A 24,290-nucleotide genomic window follows, 5' to 3' on the forward strand; every position below is an offset into this window, starting at 1 on the left:
CCACATCACAGTACTTCAGTTATATCCAAAGTAACAAACAGAGAAATGGGAGGGACATGTTAAAGTTTGTTCCTGTAAAATTAAGCACTGCATGTATCAACTGAAAAAAGAAAAGTATTTTGTAAAACATTCATTTTTTTAGGAGAAGCATCGAGTCTTCTCAAGTCACAGGCCTCAAGTCTGAGTCAAGTCCAAAGTCACTGACATTCAAGTCCAAGTCGAGTCCCAAGTTTTAGTCTATTTTATCAAGTCAAGTCTCAAGTTCTAAAAATAGTGACTCAATTCTGACTCAAGACCAAATCACGACTACGCATTTGAAGTAGGCATAATTTTTTTTTTTATTTGTGCCAAAATGGTGTTTTACAAGTTAAATGGCCAATATTACGCCATTTTCTGATATGTTATAATGTTGTTTCCTCATCAAAACAGTGATTTCTTCTTTCAAACATAAAACACCACCTTGTGATGTCATGTGTTAATACAGGAAGAGATCCCCTGTGTTTTTAGACTCCATACACCTTCACCAGAATCATTTGGATGATTTCAACCCAGGAATTGCCAACCTCAACTGAACTAAAGGTAAAGTGGAGCTGTTAACTTGAAAACTACCGCTTCATGACATCACAAGGTGGAAGAGAGTTCTGGAGATGTAGACAGACTAATAATAATGGATTAGTCAAACATGTGTGAATTAAACGAAAAACTCAAACATGCACAGATCACTCTAAACACAACTTTGAGTATGTAAATAAGCATCTCTTCCTCTTCATTTCAGCAGCTATTACACCTGATGCCCTTCCCGACATTACCCTTTCACGCATCCACTCTCGGTCCGTACACATCGCACACACCTTTACAACTCCGCACCGATTCGTTCCTAACCCCTCCAGCTTTTCTCAATGGCAAAATGTGGAAGCCATTTTAACACCGACTACAAAAGGAATGCAGGATTAAAGGTATCTGGATACAGTCAGAGCCACAGCCAAATGTTAAAGTTGGCCATGCGCTCGGTCCCATTGAGGAGTCAGACATTGCTGTGGTGCAGTGGAGCATTGAGCCAAGCCTTCTCCTCTTGTACTCACTATACAGAGAGATATTTGTTGACTGGCTTTCTCACAGCATTCCTCCCACCTCCTTCATTTCAGAGACGCAAATGCGAAAAGGTAAAAAGGCGAAACAGCCGCAAAGACAAAGAAGAGCTAAGAACTTAAGACCCGCTTTTACTCTCTGGATTTTAACACCGCCTGAGTTGTGTGTTGTGGTTCTCCTCGACTTTTTAGGGTTGTCAAAAGTAACAGGCTGTAGAAAGAAGTGCTCTGAGGGAGTGTGATGTCACCCGTAGCGGTCAGCTCCAGTCAAATGAAGCTCACAGAGGCTAGCGGTTTAGGAATACGTATTGATTCATGGAAAAAATAGCGAAATAAAAAAAACAGAAGCATGTAAAGCGAGTTAATACGAACATTTTAAGACCCAAATGAGGAGCCTGACAGCAGCAGTTACAGAAAAAGGGGTGATGTTTTTTCAATACAAAGTGAATTAGAGCCAGAGTCGATGGAGCCGGAAGCCCGCCCCTGCTCATTTCCTATTTGGAACATTAGCTATGTCCATATATACACTGTATACAGTCTATGGATACTAATCGATACTAAAACCAGTATCGAAAACAGATCAATTTAAGCATCAATACCAAAAAAAAATCCTAAAACATGACAAAATGTGACATTTCTTGAACATTTTTTGATCTTACTTTTATTGTAATGCTTTTTTTCATCATTATGGTATCGAGTATCAAGCCTTTTCCTTAGTATCGAAATCACGTTTGAAATGTTAGTATTGTGACAAAACTAGTGTCTTTTACAGATTTGTTTAACTTATTTGAAGTATTTATGTCTACTAGTATATTTTTATGTTTAACTCTGTCTTTACTCTATTTTATGCTTTGATTTACTGAGTTAAGTACTTGATTTTATTTATCTATTGTGCAGTACTTTGGAAGATGCTTTTGCTTATGAAATGTGTTATAGAAATAAAGTGGATTGGATAAATTCAGCTTTCTGTATTTTGTTATTTCAAAGTACAGAAAGCAGAATTATGTAGCTGAAGTATTAGTACAAACTGCAATAACTTTCTAAACTCAGATCTTATACATGGTTGCACCCTTTTCACACATTAAAACAGGCTTATCTTAAAGGTACACTATGGAACTTTATGGAGCGTTTATCTGGAAAGTTCCACAGTACGGCATTAAACATAACTTGCTTGCATTTTTTCAATTTCGTGTGTTTTCACTGCTCAAGATGTACCTTCAATATCACTGCATTGTGAGGAGAGTCGCCTTTCCATAGATCTGACCTCCAACTGATGGGGTCTTCTGCTCGTCTCCATGGAGATATACACGTTTGATGCCATACTGTGGACCATTCCAAGCAAATCAATAATGTATCCATGGTAACGAGGCGATTTCTAGTTCTTTTACATGAGTGGTTGCTTCTTTTTGGGCTTCGTTTTATGCTGCTTGGGTGAGTAGTTAAGCAAAAAAAAAAAAAAAATGACAATCCACCTTTTTCGTGCTTTTAACATAACAGCTTCCAAAGACTAAATTCTGTTTTATTTTGTGCTGCCGGCTGTCATAATCTGCCATTATGAATATCTGATTGGTATAACCTTGCTATTATCTTTTGGTAAACGAACTGTAAAAGATTAAGCGAGGTCTTTCAACGTGAAACTTGATAAGACCTGCCATGTTATGACTCCGTTCTGGCACGAGAAATGTATTTTAGTTAATTGCCAAAGTTTGAAGTGACTCATTGGAACATAATGGAAAAATTATTATTCAACTTTCTAAAAAATCGTTTGGCTCTATGACAAAACTGCTCAGTCGGATACTTCAACTTTTCAGACTCAACATAAGGTAACGCTGGTCCTGACTTTTAAAACGTAACTGTTTTTGCCACTGACAGTGAACTTAAAACTATACACTGCGAGAACGTTTTACCACCTACCAAGAATCCAATTGCCCAGACAGTAAATGCTAATGGAGGAGCTAATCATACTAGTATTCTGGTTAAACAGACACAGCTCAGAGTTAGGTTTGGGTTGGCAACAGTGCAATTCAATTACACAAGCAGACATAAAGCAGGCGCCCATCGGATCTCATCTGTTCTCATCAAACTCTCACCACATGGACTTTAAAAAGGCTTTCACTGTCTCCTGGTGCACTTTGGGAATCGTAGTCTGTTACACTCCAATATTACAGAGATATTAGATGCTGTTTGGGGCCATTGGTTTGATTTAAACCATAAACGAATAGGTGAATTAGTGAACTGATACTTTGCAATGACGTTACGCTGGGGGTGTCCCGTATGCGCATCAAAAAGGTTTTATATAGACTGAAAATATACAAAATGTATTTAAATAACACATTTTCGGGAGTCTGTGATCAATATGAGTCCTGTTTAGGTGTTTGATTTGGAACAAAACTGGTAAGAGTGACTAAGTTCTAGACTACGTTCAGACTGCAGGGTTTAATGTTCAATTTGGATTTTTTTGTGAAATCCAATTTTTGTACAAGCTCGTTCACATTTCTAATTAAATGCGACTTGTATGTGATCTCCAGTGTGAACTTTAAACGCTTCAAAAGTGTCCCGCATGCGCACTGGAGGACACGACGACGTCACACACAGTAAGCATGCTCAGTGTTTATGGAAGTAAACATGGACACAGCATTGAGCACATGGAGATTTTAAAGTTGCTGTCGTACCAGAGCCAGAACACGTACAAGTTACTTGTTTTAAGGAGGAGATTGAGAAGAAGGAGAAGGACGAGGTTTTTGGCCATGACATTTTGTGGGGCAGTGGCAGCAACGTCCATAGAAAGGAAAGTGTGGGTGCAGAGTCGCAGCCAAGAGTGGTGGAATTGCGATGCGCTTCACTGCTTCACTGACACAGAGTTCATACACAATTTTTGTATGACGAGAAGAACGTTCGTGCACATTTGTGACGTGTAGGTGGGATGAATGCGACCTGGCCGTTCAAACTGAAGTCGCATGTGTAAAGATCAGATATGTATCGGTTTTAGGAGCACATATCCAAGTGTCCTGGGTCACATAAAAAAAAAAAAGGGTCTGCGTCGTTCAGACTGTCATTAAAAGATCAGATACAGGAGCATAGGGGCAAAAAAAAAATCAATTTAGGTCACTTCAGGCTGCAGTCTGAACGGAGCTGTTGACTAATATTAGCTTGTGACTAATGTTATTTGAAAGGGACTTGTTTAACAGCACAAACCGTTGCACAAATTAATGTTCCAGCTAAATCGGCTCTTTAGGGTCATATTGTGTTACTTAAAACACACTTCGGACTACAGTCTAACTTGAATAACAGCACCTACAGTTAGCTGCACACCCCCAGAGAATGTTGAAGCTGCAAAGTATCAATATGTACGTTTCCCGGTGGAAGGTCCGTCACCTTTTGTCTCTTGAAAACGTTATTGGTTTGCCTGGGAATGTTCCACAGTGTGTTTTAAACTGATCTATCTTCAACTTATCCAATTACAGGTGTTTGTACGGCCAAAACAGACTTGGTTTGATGGAGTCAGCTACTAGTTTCCATGGAGACAGATGGGATTTATGCCATTTTGTAGAGGGTTTCAGGCAAAATAACCAATTTTCTATGGACAAAATAGGATTGTGGCCCCCTAAAAACTTACAGTGTGGCCCGATTGCTTTGCTTTACCGTTCATTCAATTACAGATGGTTTTACAGCTCAAAAATGGCATTCGGACTGTGAGTGGGGCTGCCTCACCACAGATCTGACGTGTAACTTGGTCTATTTTGGTCTCCATGAAGATAGAAAGGTTTAATGCCATAATGTGAAGCATTTCAGGCAAAGCACAACATCTTCACAGAGAAAAAAGATTTGATTGACTCTTCAACAGAAAAGTTACACGATGCACCTTTAAGTAAGTACAAAGCTTTAAATGCATAATCTATCACATTACTTTCTGTTTCTAATTAAGCTACAAATGAACATTACTTTTACAGGCAGCTAATTACGGATTTAAAATATGCCTCAGTTAAATTACAATTTTTATAGTCAGGGGGAAACTAAAGGCTGATACCGACGAGAACAAAAAGCAGTTCATTTGACAAGGATCCAAAACAAAAAAAAGAGAAAAAAAAATCATACGAACCAATCATTTTTACAATCATTGACCGACTCCTCAATCAGAAAGTCCCCATTTTTACTTCACTAATAAACCTCTGAGCACATAATTGATTTCCAAATCTCCAAAATCATAAAAACCACCAGATATTACGACCATCCCGGAGATTTATACAGGCTCCAATTTAACTTGAGCTCCACCCAAGTGAGACTGCCCGCGCGGCCCCCGGTTGATGAGAGATGATCAAAAGCTGCTGTACTTTTGGCAAATTGACAGGGAGCTCAAAGTTTCTCCGAAGAACAGAATCAGCAGGATCGCAGCAGGAGGCCGGTGTGAAAAGCCTGCATGTTTGGTGCAGTTGTTCCGGTATTCTGGTCACATATTACGCCATTTTTGATCCGTTATAAAGTTATTTCCTCATCAGAAACATGCCTCGGTTTAGTCGTTTCATTCACGCATTTTGTCACACTGTTCCAACTTGTGATGTCATGTGGGAATACAGGAAGTGCTCCAAACACCTTCACTAGAATGGTGGATAATTGCAGCCATGGAATTTCCGATCTCTATTAACTAAAGATAAAACGTAGCTGTTAACTTCATCTCCTCCCTTAACAACTCCAGGTATTTTAGAGGAAGTAACAACATTATAACAAGTCTTAAAGTTCACAAGTGTCAATTTGCGCATAGGAACTTTAACCTAATTATTACTTTTTTGGTGTTAGATCTAGTAGTAGTAGTAAATCTTGTAGTAAATCAGATTGATAGTGACAGATTGTGACAAAAAATGTTGAAAAGAATGCATTTTAAAATAAAATCTTATCTACTGTAAGCTATGTCATCACCGAAAATGCCATAAAAAAATGCAAGAACAATTTAAGCGTGAGTAACTTTTTATTTTTTTAGCAGGTTAAACGTTAATCTAACCAAACAAAAGGTGTTATCATTTATTTGTATTAGTCTAATAATAACTAGAGTGCTATTTAACCAAGGCTTGATTAAAATGGTTGCTAGGTAACAGTTGTGGAATTACTGTACCTCTACGTATGTCGTATCTGCTCACATGTCCATCGAGGAAATTGGATGTAAGCGATTGTTGGAGAGAGGGGTGGGGCTTGGGGCTTGTTTTATTTACACTACCGGTCAAAAGTTTTAGAACACTACGCTCTTTTAAATTTTTTTACAGTTGACCAAAATGTATTCTAAACTTTTGATTCATGAAAGTGTCCATCATCCATCAGATATAACAGCTGAACACACTCGGGACTTGTTCTTTTTACAAGAGAAATCAAATATTCTTCAGAAAGTTCTTCCCAAGTCTGTTGTAGGTTTCTTGGTTTTCACTCTTCTGTCCAGTTCATCCCAAACCAGCACGATGGGGTTTAAGTCTGGACACTGTGCTGCTGGACACTCCATGTTTTCAAACTCACCATCTTGTTCTTTTTTCCTGAGGTAGTAGTATCTTTTATCTTTTTTTTTAAACTTCTGGCTGTCCAGTTTTTACCTTTGTACCATTTCAAGCTCTTCATTGGACTTGCACGACTTGAATTGTAATAAATAACTGGAAAAATGAGGGTGTTCTAAGACTTTTGGTAACACTTTATAATAAGGTGTCATAATACATAGCAAACTACCTAACCCTTTGTTAATTATTACAAAAATATCAGTTTGTCACAAGTTAATAGTTTTTTTTATTTTTGTTTTTTTTTATCATTAACTAAACATGAGTTGTTTGCATTATTAACTATTACTATTAACTAATATTGTATTAATATTTGTTAATAGTTATTTAAATGTCTTTTTGTAGTAAGTGTGAGAGTCCCACTGTAAAATATTTGCTATCATTAATAAATGTAATAAGAAATATTTGTAAATAGTTAATAATTACTGTTCCAAGCTTTATTATAAGGTGCCCCACGGTTATAGTTATATATTACTAATATATTAATTAAGCATAAATACCTTTATTTTAAGGTTTCTATGTGGAGTGGTTCATACTGAGATAAGCAGAAGCACAGTTTAACAACAGTTAAATATAATGTGTCATTGACTTTTATATTAACATATAATTTGTAAATAAACATTTCACATTGAAATGATGGAAAAACAAAACAATTAATTAGTGCCATTAAGACATTTTGTTAACTAATAACAAATATTAATATGATATTAGTTAATAAATTGTTTTCTATATGTTAGTAAATGATGAAAAAATATATTAATTTGTGCCAAATAGATATTTTTGTAACAATAAATTAGGGTTAAGTAATGATTAGTTTGTTTATTATGGCACATTATCATAAAGTGTTACCTTTTGACTGGTAGTGCATTAAGTTATTTATTTCTTTTTGTTGGTTTGGAAAAGATTCTTCAGTCAAATCTTAAAGTTGCATTGGGTAACTTTTTGGTGGGGGGTCTGTGGGGTTCTTCTTGTTTCTATGGAGATGTCATTGCTCTGTCTGAAATCTTCCACAGTATGACAATAAACAGCTCTACCTTCATTTATTCAATTACAGGTGGTTTTACAGCTAAAAAATACCTAAAACAGGCATTTTGACTATGATCAGGGTTGCCTCTCCACAGATCTGACCTGTAACTTGCTTTGGTTTGAAGATAGTGAGGTTTAATGCCACACTGTGAAGAGAAGTCATGAGTCTAACCTGCCATCTTTCACTCGAACTGGGTCAGTGTAAGAGGCATGTCCCTCTCCTGAGTCCTCTGCATGATGATTCTTCAGCTCCACTAGTTCAAAGCAGCTCCATAAAACATTTACAACACGGTTACGCTCTTTTCTCTGCTGTGCCTCGCTCTAGCATGTCGTAGGCTGCTACTGCTCCTGACCGTCGAGCTTTTTCTCCGCGTCTCTGTGAACGACCTTGGGTTAAACACATTTAATTAGCGCTACAGCAGAACCCACACGGCTCCCTCTCCCGCTGACACCTCAGAGCGAGTCTGTACGCAGAATAACAATCCAAATGGCTAAGGCTGGGAATCACAAGCTACATCAAGGCTCAATAAAACATGATAGAAAATAGTTCATTATAATTGTTGTTAATATGGGATGACAATTCAATCATTTTGCCGCATCTAAATTATTGCATTACTAGTTGGATAAGCAAAACTACTCTCAAATGAGCTGAAACTACCTATAAAAAGCACTTAAGGTATTAGACAAAAAGCCCACTAATTATCACTATTGCAGAATACTTGACAAATACACATTTCTTAATTGGGACAACACAATCAAATATGCAGATTTCATTTTGGTATACAAAGTTTTTAATTATCTTGTTCCACCTCCTCTAAAGGAGTTTGTGAAAAGAAATTTAAATCGCACAACAAGAGCAGGTCTGGAGACGACTGCTCTGTGGCGTTTAGGAAAAGTGCCTTTGGACAGATTCTTTTGCTTATCGAGCTGCTCAAACATGGAACACAGAGCAGCTCATGTACGAGAACTTTCAACACTGGCAGTATTTTCTAAAGCTTTAAAACAACGGTTGTTCAATTAAACCAAATTAATTTTTTTATATTGAGGGGTTGTTGGTTTTACTCTTTAACTCTTGACTTCGAACTTCAAATGAACTGTTTGAAATGAAATGTGTGTACAGTGAGTGTGTTGTATGGAAAGTGAGTGTGCTGGTCTTATGTACTTTTGTGTGATTGTTGCTGAACTTTTCTAGCCAGGCTGGCACCACCTAGTTTCATTTCCCTCCAGCGACTAGGTCAGGAATCAAAATACACTAGAACAGGGGTGGGCAAACTATGACCCGGGGGCCATATGCGGCCCTTTAATCTTTTTAATCCGGTCTGCCGAACTTGAATAATAATAATAATGATTTTCAGTGTTTTAAAAGTCATTTCAATAAATAGTAAATACCGTGGGATTTGAAAGACAGATATTTAGTTGTAATGCTTTGTAATGATTTTCAGTTATGGGATATTTCAATAATGTAATAGTGTAACATGTCATTTTTTCTCTTATGAAGTGGATTACCAAAAAACTCCATCCATTTGTTCCTGGTCCGGCTCTTATCTCAAATTTTAGAAGCTGTTGTGGCCCACGAGTCAAAAAGTTTGCCCACCCCTGCACTAGACGGTTTGCAAGAACCCCAGAAGAGTGACACACACCTGGGACACCCTCCTCCAGAGAACACCTATGGGATTTGGGAAAAGCTTAATATACCAGTTAGCCCCGTTAGCGGCACATTACATATGTCACGACCAAATAGCAGCGATTGGTTAAATAAAAAGTACCCGCCTACTGTTGAGTGAATGAAATCTAACACTGCGAGGTCATACAGTTTCTACTAAGTGAAACTGGTCAACCTAATCTTTACATATTAACATTTTAAATGTTCATTAATATGTGCTGTCCCTTTACAAATAAATAAATAAGAAAAAAAGACAGTATTATGAACCTATAACTCTATAATCTCTGGTAACTCAAATTTATTCTAATGAACCAAACTTACTTTAAACTGGATCACAACAAGTAGCAAACATTTAAACAGAATTCAGTTAATGTAACAGAGCAATGGATTTCACATTTTGCTTTCCTTTACACAAGGATAGAATTTTGCATCATAAAATACAAACCCTTTAAAATTCTGTCAGAATCAGAATGTTCAAAATTTTGTAGCTGGAGGCAAAAGTGAAGACAGACATAATATACTTTCAAGGATGCCAATGGTTTTCTGACATTATAACAAAAAATAAATAACCATTTTGAATTTCCAAAGTACACATATTAGTTTATTTGCTTCTCTGTTAAGAAAGATGGAAAAAATACAAATTTCAAAACTAAAAACTGTTATTTGAGCTTCACAAAAAGTATAATTTATGATGAATTAACTGCAGATGAAGTGCACTCAACTTTTCTGTCTTTTGAGTTTTCTCTCATTTGTCAAATTCCCCTGGATTTTTCATATTTTGGGATATTCTGAAGCTAGTCCCAGTTTCCCATTTGAAATCACATTATGTTCCACTTCACTTTTGCCTTTAGTTGCCTCCATTCTGGAATTGAAATGTTTTCGTTTAGGGTCTATACAAGACATCATTTTCAGTACACAAAAAGTAGGTCATGTGAAGCTCCAAATTCTGTCAAAACACACAAATGCAAACTATAAAGAACTGTTAATTCAATGATTAGCCGTGACAAACTGGGTCAGTGCTTTGCTATGCTCTTTGTTAAAAGATCTAAAAGGCTGATTCCAATAACTACCGCAAATTTATCCAATATTAGCACTAGTCACTCCATATAAAACTCCCTAAGCCATGCTCCAGGGTTTTCTTGGTCCATTTTCTTGGTTTGAAGTATTGTCTTTTTCCCAATTTATTTCTAAAAACATGTTTCAGAAAACCTCTCACACTATAAACTTCAGCATAACCTCTGGAACAATGGGCTCACTCAGTTTGAAATATAATCTCTGTCCAAAGTAGATCTATTTCTGTATCACCATCATTTTCATCATTTCTATAGGTCAGAGGGGCCTGTATGTGCTGGTGGTATGTGCCCTTTCATGTATTCACCAGAGCTCGTGTTTTATCCTTACAGAGAATATTTAAAGGCACGGAGCTCCGGGGTGCCAACAGTAATAAGTGACAAGAGACGCACAATGCAGCAGGTTAGAGTCTGTAATGAACCAGGGCTCACTTCAAACAGAGCAGGAGGAGAGCCAGAGGAGGGCCAAACAAGGAGGGGGAAGAGGAGAGCCAAAGGAGGACCAGAGGAAGGGAAGGGGAGAGCCAAAAGAGAGCCAAAAGAGATTCAGAAGAGGGCTAAAGGAGGGTCGGACTAGGACCAAATGAGGACCAGATGAGGGCCAGAAGAGAGCCAAAGGAAGAACAGAGGAGGGCCAGAGGAGAGCCAAGAGAGATTCAGAAGAGGGCTAGAGGAGGGGAAGAGGAGAGGGCCAGAGTAGTACCAGAGGAGGAGTAGGAGACATTCAGAAGAGGGCTAAAGGAGGGACAGACTAGGACCAAATGAGGATCAGAGCCAGAGAGAGGTTAAGAGGAGAGCCAAAGGAGGACCAGAAGAGAGGACCAGAGGAGGGCCAGAGGAGAGCGAAGAGAGATGCAGAAGAGGGCTAGAGGAGGGGAAGAGGAGAGCCAAAGGAGGGCCAAAAGAGATTCAGAAGAGGGCTAAAGGAGGGTCAGACTAGGACCAAATGAGCACCAGATGAGGGCCAGCAGAGAGCCAAAGGAAGAACAGAGGAGGGCCAGAGGAGTAACTGAGGAGGGGAGGACCAGAGGAGGACCAATAGAGGATCAGAGGAGGACCAGAGGAGAGTCAGGAGAGATTCACAGGAGGACTCTAGAGGAGGGGAAGAGGAGAGCCAAAAGAGGGCCAGAGTAGTACCTGAGGAGGAGAGAACCAGAGGAGGACCAGGAGAGATGCAGAAGAGGGATAGAGGAGGGACAGACTAGGACCAGAGGAGGACCAGAGGAGGACCCGAGGAGAGGGTCAGAGGAGGATCAGGAGAGATTCAGAAGAGGGCTAGAGGAGGGCCAGACAAGGACCAAATGAGGACCAGAGGAGTGCTACAGGAGGACCAGAGGAGAGCCAAATGAGGACCAGAGGAGAACCAAAGGAGGACCAGAGGACGGCCAGAGGAGGACCAGAGGAGAGGGTCAGAGGAGACCCAAAGGAGGACCAGAGGAGGGCCAGAAGAGATTCAGAACAGGCCTAGAGGTGGGCCAGATTAGGACCAAATGAGGACCAGATGAGAGCCAGAGGAGAGGGTCATAGGAGAAGCAAAGGAGGGCTAGAGAAGGAACAGAGGAGAGCCAGAAGAGATTCAAAGGTGGACCAGAAGGAGGCCAGAGAGGCCAGAGAGGCCAGGGTCAGAGGACGGTCAGAGGACGGTCTGAGGAAGCCCAGAAGAGGGTCTGAGGAGGCCCAGAAAAGGGTTAGAGGAGTGACAGAGGACACTGAAATCACATTCTTACTCTAATAAAACCAAAACAACATAAGCCCCTGCAGCAGACGATGCCCAATCACTATCAGTTTAAAAACAGGACTTTCCACAAAATACTGCAAATACCTTCAAAAACTGTCGTCTAAAACAAACAATCTCTGGTGCAGGTGCCCTTCAGAATGAGAACAAATCCAAACGGGAGTGGATAGAGTAAAGCTGATGTGATCCAGTGTGTGTGTGCGCACATCTGGGAAATAAAAAGGTCACTTATATTTATAGACAGCACGAGGAGGACGCGTCTGAGCCTGGAGACGAGCACGACTTAGCATCAAGAGGCAAATTAAAGCAGTGGAAATGACAAAGCACTGTACACATAAGACTTCTGGAATAAGGACGTCACGTGTATGCTGGAAATATGGTGAAAATACAAAGAATCGCAAAGCAGCGTTTCAAAATTCTTACTTCTAAATATTTAAACTGCGGTGTGTAACTTTTCTGGTGGAGGGTCCGTCGAAAGCTTTTCTCCGTGGAAATGTTATTACTTTGTCTGGAATATTTCACAGTACGCTATTATTATATTAAACCTTTCTATTTTCACGGAGACCAAACCAGACCAAGTTACAGAACTGCAAATAGTGACCAATTCCCAACCAGAATTTGTGAACACATCTCAAAATTGGAGACATGAGTCGAGATGAGAACCTTATAACACATCTTTGCAAATTAGTTTCAACATGTGCTTGCTTTTCTTGTAATTTGAGCAAATAATATGGGTAATTTCTCAACAACAAATCTCAAATTCCAAAAGGAAATTCAGCCTTGCATGAATATGAGAAAACAGTCTACACATGAGTCAAAATGATAATGAAATATTAAAAACTGACTGCAGCAATTCAAAGCAGAATAATAGATTCAGAAGACTGCTGGAATTGTAATTGTGTATTTTGCTGTTTGTGCACAAATGTGGACGCACAACTATAGACACACAAGTGTAGATACGCAACTGTATATACACCAATGTAGACACACAACTTTAAATACAGCACTGTAGACACACAACTGTAGATACACAACTGTAGATACACCAATGTAGACACACAACTGTAAACACACAACAGTAAACACACAACTGTAAACACACAACAGTAGGTACATCACTGTAGACACACAACTGTAGACTCACTACTTTAGATGCACAACTGTAGATACACTACTGTAGACACACCATTATAGACACACCTCTATAGACACACAACTGTAGACTCACTACTTTAGATGCACAACTGTAGACACCCACTACAGACACGCAACTGTAGATACACAACTACAGATACACTACTGCAGATGTACAACGGTAGACGCACAACTGTAGATACACCAGTGTAGACACACAACTGTAGATACACTACTGCAGATGCACAACTGTAGATACACCAGTGTAGACACACAACTGTAGGCACACAACTGTAGATACACTATAGATGCAGAACTGTAGATACACAATTGTAGACACACCACTATAGTCACACAACTGTCGACACACAACTGTAGATACACTATAGGCACACAACTGTACACATATCACTATAGACACACCACTGTAGATACACAACTGTAGACAAACAACTGTATATTGAAATATTATGATACTGTGTGGTCAAAAGTCTTTCAGTAATATCATAGACCATCACAATATATCAAATCTCAAGTGTCTTTGCATTATTTTATTGTTATGGTGCAGCAACAGCTAAAAGAAACAGATGGAACTACATAGACCATGATCCTTTGTTCTTTTTCTGTCAAATTTACACAATGAAATAACTTAAGCACTTAAATCTTAACTCTTAAAAAGTAGTATAGTCACAATTTTGTTAGCCTCTACAAAATATCACAGTAAATATCGTACCGTGAGATGCATATCGGGAAAATATCATAGTGACACATTTGGGTATCGTTACATATCTACTGTAAACACACAACTGTAGATACACGAGTGTAGATACACGAGTGCAGCAGAGAGCGCTGAAGGCACAGGCTGGCCTAATGTCCCCTGCATCATCTGTCTTCTTTATGACTATTTGTGGTGAAAAGCCCTTCTCCCCCGCGGCCTGAAGCTGAGAAAGAAGCAGAGGAAACGTGCAGTGTGGTAAATAGGGAGATGCAGAATAGGCAGCACCCGTGGGACCTTCATGAGGAGAACTGACGAGGATCTGGACTAATTAGGGAGCGGGGAAGCACCCAAGGGTTCCTCCGAGGGCTCGCTGTTTTACTAGAAAAAGAGACTCCTTCACTAAAGAGCGTGTAGACAAAGTGATTAATGCATGAAGCTGCTGGTGGGTCTCACATGCACATAACAGCTAATAGGGCAAACTTTTAACCTGTCACAGGGCCAGTCTAATAGGGCATTAGAGCACAGCACTTATGACGAACGCATCATCGCACTTAAAGAAACGCTCTTCCAGTCTAAATATACGTGGTTCTGGGGTTGAAAATGTGGCATGACGCTGGACAGTATGATATCTTAGGGCTGGGTATCATTGAGAAGCTGCCGATATGATACATATCTTAACACATAGGCCACGTTTTTCGATACAGTGCACTTTCGATTCAGTATGATTCGATACGATACATTTCAAATCGATTCTATATGGTTCAGTAAAAAACAAGGCTAAATCATGGCTCTGATACAAAGTCTTTATTGAGTCACTTAGTTTGTGCAAAGTTAATATGAAAAATGGGTAAAATGAGTACCGTATTTTCCGCACTATTAGGCGCTCTGGATTATAAGGCGCACTAGAATGGTCTATTTTTGAACTTTTTTCACAAATAAACCGCACCGGACTATAAGGCGCATTAAACGAAACACAACAGTTGGACTTTGTTTGGCGCGTTCACGGTGACTCTTGGTTTTGTTCAGTTGTGGCGTGTAGGGAGGGTGCTGTCTGGGACCGCTGGATTGTCGGCGTGTTCGCAGTGACTCAGTTGTTCAGTCGTGTCTAGACGTGGCACATTGCACTCGCTTTTTCGATTCGTTCCTCCGTTCCGTTCCTCATCCGCGTGGAGTGATGAGTGTGTCTGTGGGTGTTTTTTGCTGCGCGGTCGCTGTCTGCTCCGTGTGTGTTTGCATGCGGTGCGGGTGGTGCGGCTTTGTAGTTGACGCTGGGACACCCGAGTGGATTCGTGTATAGGGCGCTCTGGATTGTGGAGCGCACAGTCATTTTTTGATGGGGTTGGAGGCTTAAGAGCATGGCCAATAGCCCGGAAAACACAGTATATCTAATGTGCTGCATGAACAAGTTTCCTTCCTCTAAACATGCAACACAATTGTAGCTCTTTCACAAGATAATTTAGTAAAATATACCAAAAAAAAAAAAACACCGTCACCGTCTAAATGAAAGGCACTTCTGATTTTGTCGTTTTTGTGTGTTCTCGTGTAAACAGGCCCTTAAATACCGTAATTGATTGAAATAGCATAATACTGAAGAAAAAAATAAATAAATATATATATTAGTCAGAGTGAATGTGCTTAAAATTCCACAAAACTCCTTCCTTATTCAAATAAAAAGTGTTTAAAAGATTCAGCTCTGAGCAGTGTCATTACATGGCAACTGTAACATGATTAGTTTGAACTAGTTCAGTTTTATTTACAAATATCTCCGAGGTACATGATCATTTGAATTTATGAAAAAGAAATGATGTGTACCCGACTACTAAAATAAACATTATTTGCAGCCAAAATTTAAACCATGAATGATGATTTAGTGAATTTTGTAATGCTTTGTTTTCAAGACAGCGGCGCAGTCTTGATGTTGCACTCCAAAATAAATAGAAAATGCTCTGATCTAAAATCATTTGCTGCTTCTACAATTCATCTTGAAACTAAAATGCTAAATTCTGCTTGAACTCCAGGAAATGTGATTGATTTGCACGTAATGTTCCACAGTATGGCATTAAACGGCTCATTTTACACTGTTTTCTGATCTATGTCGTCACAAACATACCTGGAGTTGTGTTTCGTTTTATTCACATTTTTAAACGCACAAACCTTGCAGATTTAGGCCGAGTTCTTCTCTCAAACAAAAAGCCATAGATATAAACAGTAGATCTCACACTAACTGCTGCTGTCTATTGGAAGGAATGTGTCAGCAAAGCCACCATGTTGGTACTGGGACACCGCCGCTTTAAATGAATGAACATCAGCTGGAGACAAGGCCATGTCAGTGTTTCCCACAGACCAAGAAGCATCGCAGCTGTCACCAGATCGTACTTTGTGACCCAAGATTAGTCATAGTTCAGTCCTGGTTCAGTTCTTGTTTAGTCCTGGTTTAGACTTGCTTTAGTCCTGGTTTAGTTCTGATTTAGTCCTGGTTTAGACTTGGTTTAAACCTGGTTTAGTCTTAGCTTAGTCCTGGTTTAGTCTTAGTTTAGTCCTGGTTTAGTGTCGGTTTAATCCTGGTTTAGTCTCGGTTTAATCCTGGTTTAGTCCTGATTTAGTGCTGGTTTAGTCCTGGTTTAGTCCTGATTTAGTCCTGGTGTAGTCCTGATTTAGACCTGGTTTAGTCCTGATTTAGTCTTGGTTTAATCCTGGTTTAGGCCTGATGTAGTCCTGATTTAGTCCTGGGTTATTCCTGGTTTAGACCTGGTTTAGTCCTGATTTAGTCCTGATTTAGTCTTGGTTTAGTCCTGGTTTAGTCTTAGCTTAGTCCTGGTTTAAACTTGCTTTAGTCCTGGTTTAGTTCTGATTTAGTCCTGGTTTAGACTTGGTTTAGACCTGGTTTAGTCTTACCTTAGTCCTGGTTTAGTCTTAGTTTAGTCCTGGTTTAGTCTCCGTTTAATCCTGGTTTAGTCTGGGTTCAATCCTGGTTTAGTGCTGATTTAGTCCTGGTCTAGTTCTGGTTTAGACCTGGTTTAGTCCTGGTTTAGTCCTGGTTCAGTCCTGGTTCAGTCTTGGTCTAGTCCTGGTTTAGTCCTGATTCAGTCCTGGTTCGGTCTGTATGCGGCACAAAAGTCCGGTCATCTTCGCTCACTGTGTTTTTAAACTCCATACACCTTCACTAAAACCATTTGGATCATTTCAACTCTGAAACGACCAATCTCTACTGAACTAAAGGTAAAAGGAGCTGTTAACGCGAAAACCACCACTACATGACAGATGATGCAGACAGACAAATAACGCAGGATTACTCAAACGTGTGTGAACAAAACAAAACACAACTCCAGGTATGTTCTTGATGAGGTAACGAGATAATAACACAACTTAAAGCTCACAAGAGTCAATTTTGCGTAATTTTGGACTTTTAACACATACCTTTTCATCATTTCGTTACTTGAAATCTCACCTCCTCTGAACTCATACTACTTCCACATGCTCTTAACGTACTGTACATCTGAAACGGACCGCCGAGGGACCTGATTAAAACTATGTACGAAGAGTGCTACATGAAAACCCCATTCCACGCCTGCTTTATTTAGCCATATATTAATTTAGTAATCAACTCCAATAAAGCCGAGACACAGTGAAGCGTGAATTAGCGGACAGTCTGCTCCTTAAAGATTCATCGTCATTGTGTATAGCGTCAACATTAATCCAGTATTATGGACTAGGACTTGACAAAGACATCCCTCGCTATAAATGATAATAGCTAATCAGTAATAGCCTTTTATAGACTGGATTTAGGCACTTTTTTTACGTCTTTAATCCACACCGGCTTTTTAAACAGCAGCTAATGGGAGTCATTCATCAGCGCGTCTCCCTGTGTTAAAGGTTTAGCACCACTTAATGTATCTGCGGTTTAATACTTGGCTCATTTGTTATAATTGCTTCACATGCTACTCCAAGGTCAGGCTCCAATCATAAAAAAAAAAAGAAGTCCCCCGGAGTCAATGGGGTTTCTTATGCAAAAACGAGTCACCCACAAAGACAGGTAGAGAGGAGAAGTAGCAGAATGTGTTTAACGAAGGAAATCTTGAGTAATTAGTGGTGAGTATGTGTATTTATGGGCAGTAGTGATAGTAACCAGTTTGCTGAGATTATTCAAAGTAAGTTAAAGTACTAAAAGGGCCCGTACGACGCTGTTTTCTGGTCTCTGTTAAAATCCTGTTTCCTCATCCAAAACATACCCGGAGTTTTGACGCACAAATCCTGCATATTTGAGTTCTTCTCTAAAACTCTGTACACCTTCACTAGAATCATTTGGATGATTTCAGACTTGGAATTGACAATCTCTGCTGAATAAGTGAAGGTAAAAGGTAGCTGCTAACTTGAAAACTGCTGCTGGTGGAAGAGATTTGGAGATGTAGACAGACCAGTAATAAAGAGTTAACTCCTGACATGTTTTTGATGAAGTAACAACATTATTTCCTGGCTTAAAGTGCAAAATACTAGCCTGATTCATCAGCCGGTTTTACTTTGTGGAAACAGTCTGACCTCGCAGCATTAGGATTTGTTCGCTCAACGGTAGGTGGGTTCTTTTGTTATTTAACCAATCGCTGCTATTTGTTCGGGACGTATGTAATGCACCAAATCCCGTAGGAAGAAGGGCAATAACGTCTTTCCCCTTGATCAAATTCATCAAACATTCTCTTTGTTCCGGCTTTAAATCCTCGATCTTGGGAATCGTTGCCAACACAGAATGTATGTCTTCATCTACATCCATCTCGACCGCTTTGTTTACTGTTGAACCACAAAAGGGAACCAGACAGACGCTTGAGTGTGACATCATGGCTTCACAGCTCTTCGCTGATTGGCCGTTGCACAGTCTACAATCTTCCGGACATCTTGCAAACCGTCTAGTGTATTCTGATTCCTGACATAGTCGCTGAAGAGAAATGAAATTGAGTGGTGGCACTAGGTGGCGCCAGCCTGGCTTGAAAAATACTTCAATAAGTCCAGTTTATTTCTTATTTAATCTGTAGTAGTAGGAATAGTATTGTTTTAGGTGTTTGAATCTACTTCCATAAAATGTGCAGCTCTCCCTAAACTACTGCACGATGAACGACAGATGTCCATCTCAAACAAAAAAACAGATATAGTACAGCTTCTCAATCCGTGTATCATTTGTTCATTTGTTTTTCAATATAAAACCAAAAATAAGAAATCGAAAAAACAACTATTTTCTTCATTATTTGTCTCCAAAACCAAGATTAAAAAATGGATAATGATTTGTTTATTCAGTTTTCAATTTTGTGTTTAAATGAATAATGGAAAAAACTGATGACAATCGTTTCCCGTTTCCGTGACTTAAACTGCAATGCCGGACTTTTGCACCGCATACGGACTGAACCAGGACTAAACCAGGTCCGGGACCAGACCGGAACCAGACCAGGCCTGAGACCAGGACTGAGGTCGGGACCAGACCAGGACCAGACCGTGATTGAGACCGGGATCAGATGAGAACTGAGACTGGGAACAGGACCAGGACTGGGACTGGGAACAGGACCAGGACTGGGACCGGGACTAGAACGGGACTGAGACCAGGACTGAAAACAGTTTAGTGCTGCTTTAGTCCTGGTTTAGTCCTGTTTCAGTCCTGGTTGATTCTGGCATTGCAGTTTGAGTCACGGAAACGGGAAACGGCCGTTATCCGTTTTTTCCATTATTCATTTAAACACAAAGTTGAAAACTGAAAAAACAAATCATTATCCTTTTTTTTTTTTTTTTTTTCCATTTTGGTTTTGGAGACAGATAATGAAGAAAATAGTTGTTTCCTCATTTTGGTTTTATACTGAAAAACGAACGAACGAATGATACGTGAATTCTTCTCCATTGTCAGTTAAACATGGAAGTTGTAAACACACATTCATACTAGGCAACGTGGATGAAGTGTCTTGCCTAAGGACTCAGCAACACTTTTCGCCACTCTTTCCCCATCGTGTCAAGCGATATTCCCCAGTGGGCTGCCACCCAAGTGCTATAACGCTTCAATGACGAGCTCGGTCATTCTCAAGATGATTTTTCTTAGTTAGAAGTTTTCTAACCCTCATGTCACTTTAATGGAACGAAGGACGGACCTATCAATACTACTTTGCTATTCTTATCTAATCATATATTTATGTCACAATTGCTCGTATCACTCAGCCCTGATAACAAACCCCACAGTGGACATAAGCAGTAGTGAAGGTGACTGTCACACCTGTGGATCACCCGAGTATGTCCTGGTCCATTGAATAAACTGACGTTGTGGGAGCCGTTTGTTTCGTAAAAGACTGCAGCTCGGAGTCTCCGCACACATTATACACACACTATACACACACTAATACCCTCACGGTGACAGACACATGATCAACACTGCGTCCTACTTAAACCTAAGATGTCCACTCTGCACAAACACACCCGCAGCTCACAAGGACGCAGAAATAAAGGGTGATTTAGTCAATTGCTTTTTCAAATGGCTCTTGTTAGCGGACGCCTTGATATTGTTTCTTGCTGTGTTGTCGGAATACCAGAGCCAGTGTGTTTCAAGGCTGAGTACAAGCTGTTGTTAAGAAAGAGGCAGAGTCTGTTAATGACCACCAGAACCTTGATGTTACACTCTGATCTGGAAACATGTGCTGCTACTACTATTCCTCTCCGAACTCCAGCGAAATGGTGTTTTCTCGGCAATGTTCCGTGCTCACCGTCTGCTCGAATCCCAGGAAATGTAACTGATTTTTCTGAAACGTTCCACAGAAAAGCATTAAAGGGTCCGTATTACACTGTTTTCTGATCTGTTATGATGTTGTTTCCTCATCACAAACATACATGGAGTTGTGTTTCGCTGGAGTTGTTTCATTTGCACATGTTTAACACACAAAGCCTGCATATTTAGGCTGAGTTCTCAAATGGAAAACACAAAAAGGTAAGGCTGTTAACTTGAAAACTACTGCTTCATGACATCACAACTTGAAACAAAACATAACTGTATGTTTGAAATGAGGTAACAACTACGGACGGGCATTCGATTACATACAGGAGAATTAACGATCAATTTTAGAATAATCATGAACGTTTTTATATTCAAATTATCATCACTATTATTGCTATTACTAATCTGCATAAATAAACTCAACTTTACAACATATAAACCATAACTCACATCAACCCATTTGACATTATAATGTGTTTAATGCAGCTTTGACACATTTGTTTACGTCTTACAGAAACAAAACTTAAAACCACATGGCTCATTTGCATAAACTATAAGCACTGAAAAAACAGCTCTTTCCTTGTGCGCTGATGTGGTTCAGCTTCTGTCGGACTAAAGGACAGGACTCAGTGGAATATCAGTGTTCTCTTTGTGACAGTGAGATGTTGTTGATGATGATGATGATGGTGAGTGTGTTCTCTGTGTGTGTCGTGTTGGAGACGGTTCATGTTTTCAGAGATCAGACGTGTGCAGGTTTAGTGCAGCTCTTTATTTAACACTCATTTCACTCACTATATTTATGTTGGTCACTTTATGTATTTTGCCTGCTATTGTGATGAAAAGACTGAAAACTTTATGTTGCAGTAACCAGGATACTGCGCATACATGCACCATGACGAAACCAGGATACTCAAAAAACACGATCATACCCGGGACACTGATGTGCTGTAAACACACTAAGTTTTACAGTGATCTCCAAGGAGGTGCCAGAGCCCAAACGTAGGACTGTGAGGCTGCAACTCCAGTATTTGCACTGTCAGACGCAACCTCGTCTCCTTACACTACGCTACACGCAACAACCTACATTCAGTTTAAAAAAGAATGTGATCGAAGAAATTCTTAATGATCAATTATCACTTAGTTAACTAATCATGCCCATCACTAGTAACAGCATTATAGCATGGATTAAAGCTCACGAGAGTCAATTTTGCGTAATATAAGAGCTTTAAACATGTGTGCGGGGTTGCCTCTCCACAGTAGAACCACCTGCTTGTCTCCAAGGAGATAGAGAAGTTTAAAAGAGCCATATTGTGTAATATTCAAGGCAAAGCAACAACATCTCAATTTAAATAACCAAGCAGACTCTTTATGCTAGCAATTATCACGACATGGTTAAAAAGACTTCAACACTGTCAACCTAATGTATTCAATTGCCCCTTGAGAATAAATTAAAAAGGTATCGGACTAAATATGTGCCCTACATCCATGAAAGAGAAAATAAATCTGTATTCATTACCAGAAGTGAAAGCTAGACTGGATTTGAACTGAACCAATGAGTCCAGCAGCCAACTGTGAAGAGAGAGATCTGTGTTTTGGACTAACTCACATGAGAACCACTGCCGATACCTCTTCTCTTCACCTCCCCCCGCTCTGCCCCCTCCGTCCTTCCTTTCCCCTCCTCTCTCTCTCTCTCTCTTTCTTTCTTTTCCCCCCCGAGCGGCGTGTCAGAGATGAGCCCTCCGACCGCGATGACAAATGGCACTGGGGTCGACCGGAGCAAAACAAGCTTCTAACTGCGCCTCAAATGCCAAAACAGAAGTCAAGAAGTGTAAAGGAGACGTCCAATACAGAGAAACACAATACAATCCTGAAAAAAAGTGACTTGAGCTACACTAAGATGTGGTAATAAGTAAGTTGTAATAATTATGGTACAAAATTATCTGAGAATGAAAGTGCATATGACAGGTTTTCATACTTTTCTAATGATTAATTAGCCTGGTGGGATAGTGTGTGCGAAAGTTGATAGCTGATAATTACAGGACGTAGTGCTAAAAAGGAATCGCTCCATTTCATAAGTACATAAATTTTTTTCAGGTTTTTATGCTCAAGAAACACGGACAGGAAGTTAAATTATAATCTTCTATGTTATACTGAAACTAGTCTAACCATATGTATCCAATATGTGTGAGTGTATATGGAAGTCAGAAGGTGTAATGTGTATTTATTTTTGCTTTCTACATCCTGCTTTAATATTAGCAAATTTAGACTACAAATTGTAATTCAAATTGTGTTTATATAATGTACGTATAATCCAGCCACTATACGTCACTTGTAGGGCCATGAACACGAGGGAGTTAGGGAGGGCATGTGGTTTATAACACTCCTGCACCAAAAGAAACAGAAAACGCACAACAAAATTCTTGTAGAGGTACAAAAGCAAGGAGCAGCAAGACAAAAGTGAAAACATGCATAGCACACTCAGATGGCTGATGTCTAAATTTTGTAAAATAACGTTTCGGCAAAAAAATCCTTCGTCAGATATTTTTCTTGCTTGCTTTCGTGCTGTGGTCCAAAGCAAGAAAAATATCTGATGAATTATTTTTTTGCTGAAACGTTATTTAAAAATAAAAAAAGCTTTTAGCCATCGTTTAGATTTTTTTTTTTTTTTCACGTTTGTTAACCCTCCTGCACCCCTACGTATATTTTTTTGTACATCACAACTTTTCTTTTTTGCATAACTTTTTTTTGCACCAATAGCACCAAAACTGGCCAGTTTGTGTATTTTTTGATGCATTTTTAATTTCTGTGTGTTCACATTAATTGAACAGTTTAGAATCAAAACACTCACACCTGTGGTCCTTAGGTACATTTTTGTCCCATTGACTTCCATTCAAAATAGCTTTTTTTACTTGCATAACTTTGCCAGTATATTTTTACTTTTTGATTTATTTTTCATTCTTTGGTGTTGAAAACCCTTCAGTTTTTTTGTTTTAGTGTCTTTTTAAATTATTATTATTTTTGATATTTTCCTTTTTACTGTGTATCGTCCATTGCAAGGTTCTATCACCAGAAAGACATTTGTACAAATTTGTCCACACTGAAGGCCAGAGACGTAGATATCTGACAATAATATAATAAAAAGTTGGACAAAAATCTGTACTGCAAAAGAAATATTGTGGAATTCTTTTCTGGTGTACATTTTTGTCATGAAGGACCACAGGTGTGACTATTGGAGATTGTGCAAAAACTAATAAAATGACACAATCAGTGTTGGCACTATTTTCTGACATCTGCAGCCTCTGATAGCTCCAACACAAACACATTAAAATTACTCAAAAGATATAGAAAATAATCCAAATTTTTCATATTTTCCATGCATATAATTTGATACTTTCGCATACAAAACTGGCATTTAAGGGGATAAAATGTCAAAATAGTATATATTATTTGGTATGTATGATTAGGGCAGGAGTAAACAAAGACAGTGATATAGAAAAGTTGGACAAAAATCTGTATTGCATAAAAATATTGTGGTATTCTTTTCCGGTGTACACTTTTGTCACGAAGGACCACAAGTGTGATTATTTTAAAG

At 39.2% G+C, this 24,290-nt stretch overlaps 1 protein-coding gene across 1 annotated transcript in view; it reads right to left on the reverse strand.

Moving 5' to 3' along the window:
- Positions 1-24,290, reverse strand: part of ext1b (exostosin glycosyltransferase 1b) — a 353,934-nt gene that overhangs the window by 124,004 nt on the left and 205,640 nt on the right. The gene's annotated exons all lie outside the window — the stretch shown is intronic.

Source organism: Boleophthalmus pectinirostris, unplaced genomic scaffold (genome assembly GCF_026225935.1).
Source record: "Boleophthalmus pectinirostris isolate CB_2022bp ecotype Guang Dong unplaced genomic scaffold, ASM2622593v1 HiC_scaffold_21, whole genome shotgun sequence".
In the NCBI taxonomy this organism is placed as follows: domain Eukaryota; kingdom Metazoa; phylum Chordata; class Actinopteri; order Gobiiformes; family Gobiidae; genus Boleophthalmus; species Boleophthalmus pectinirostris.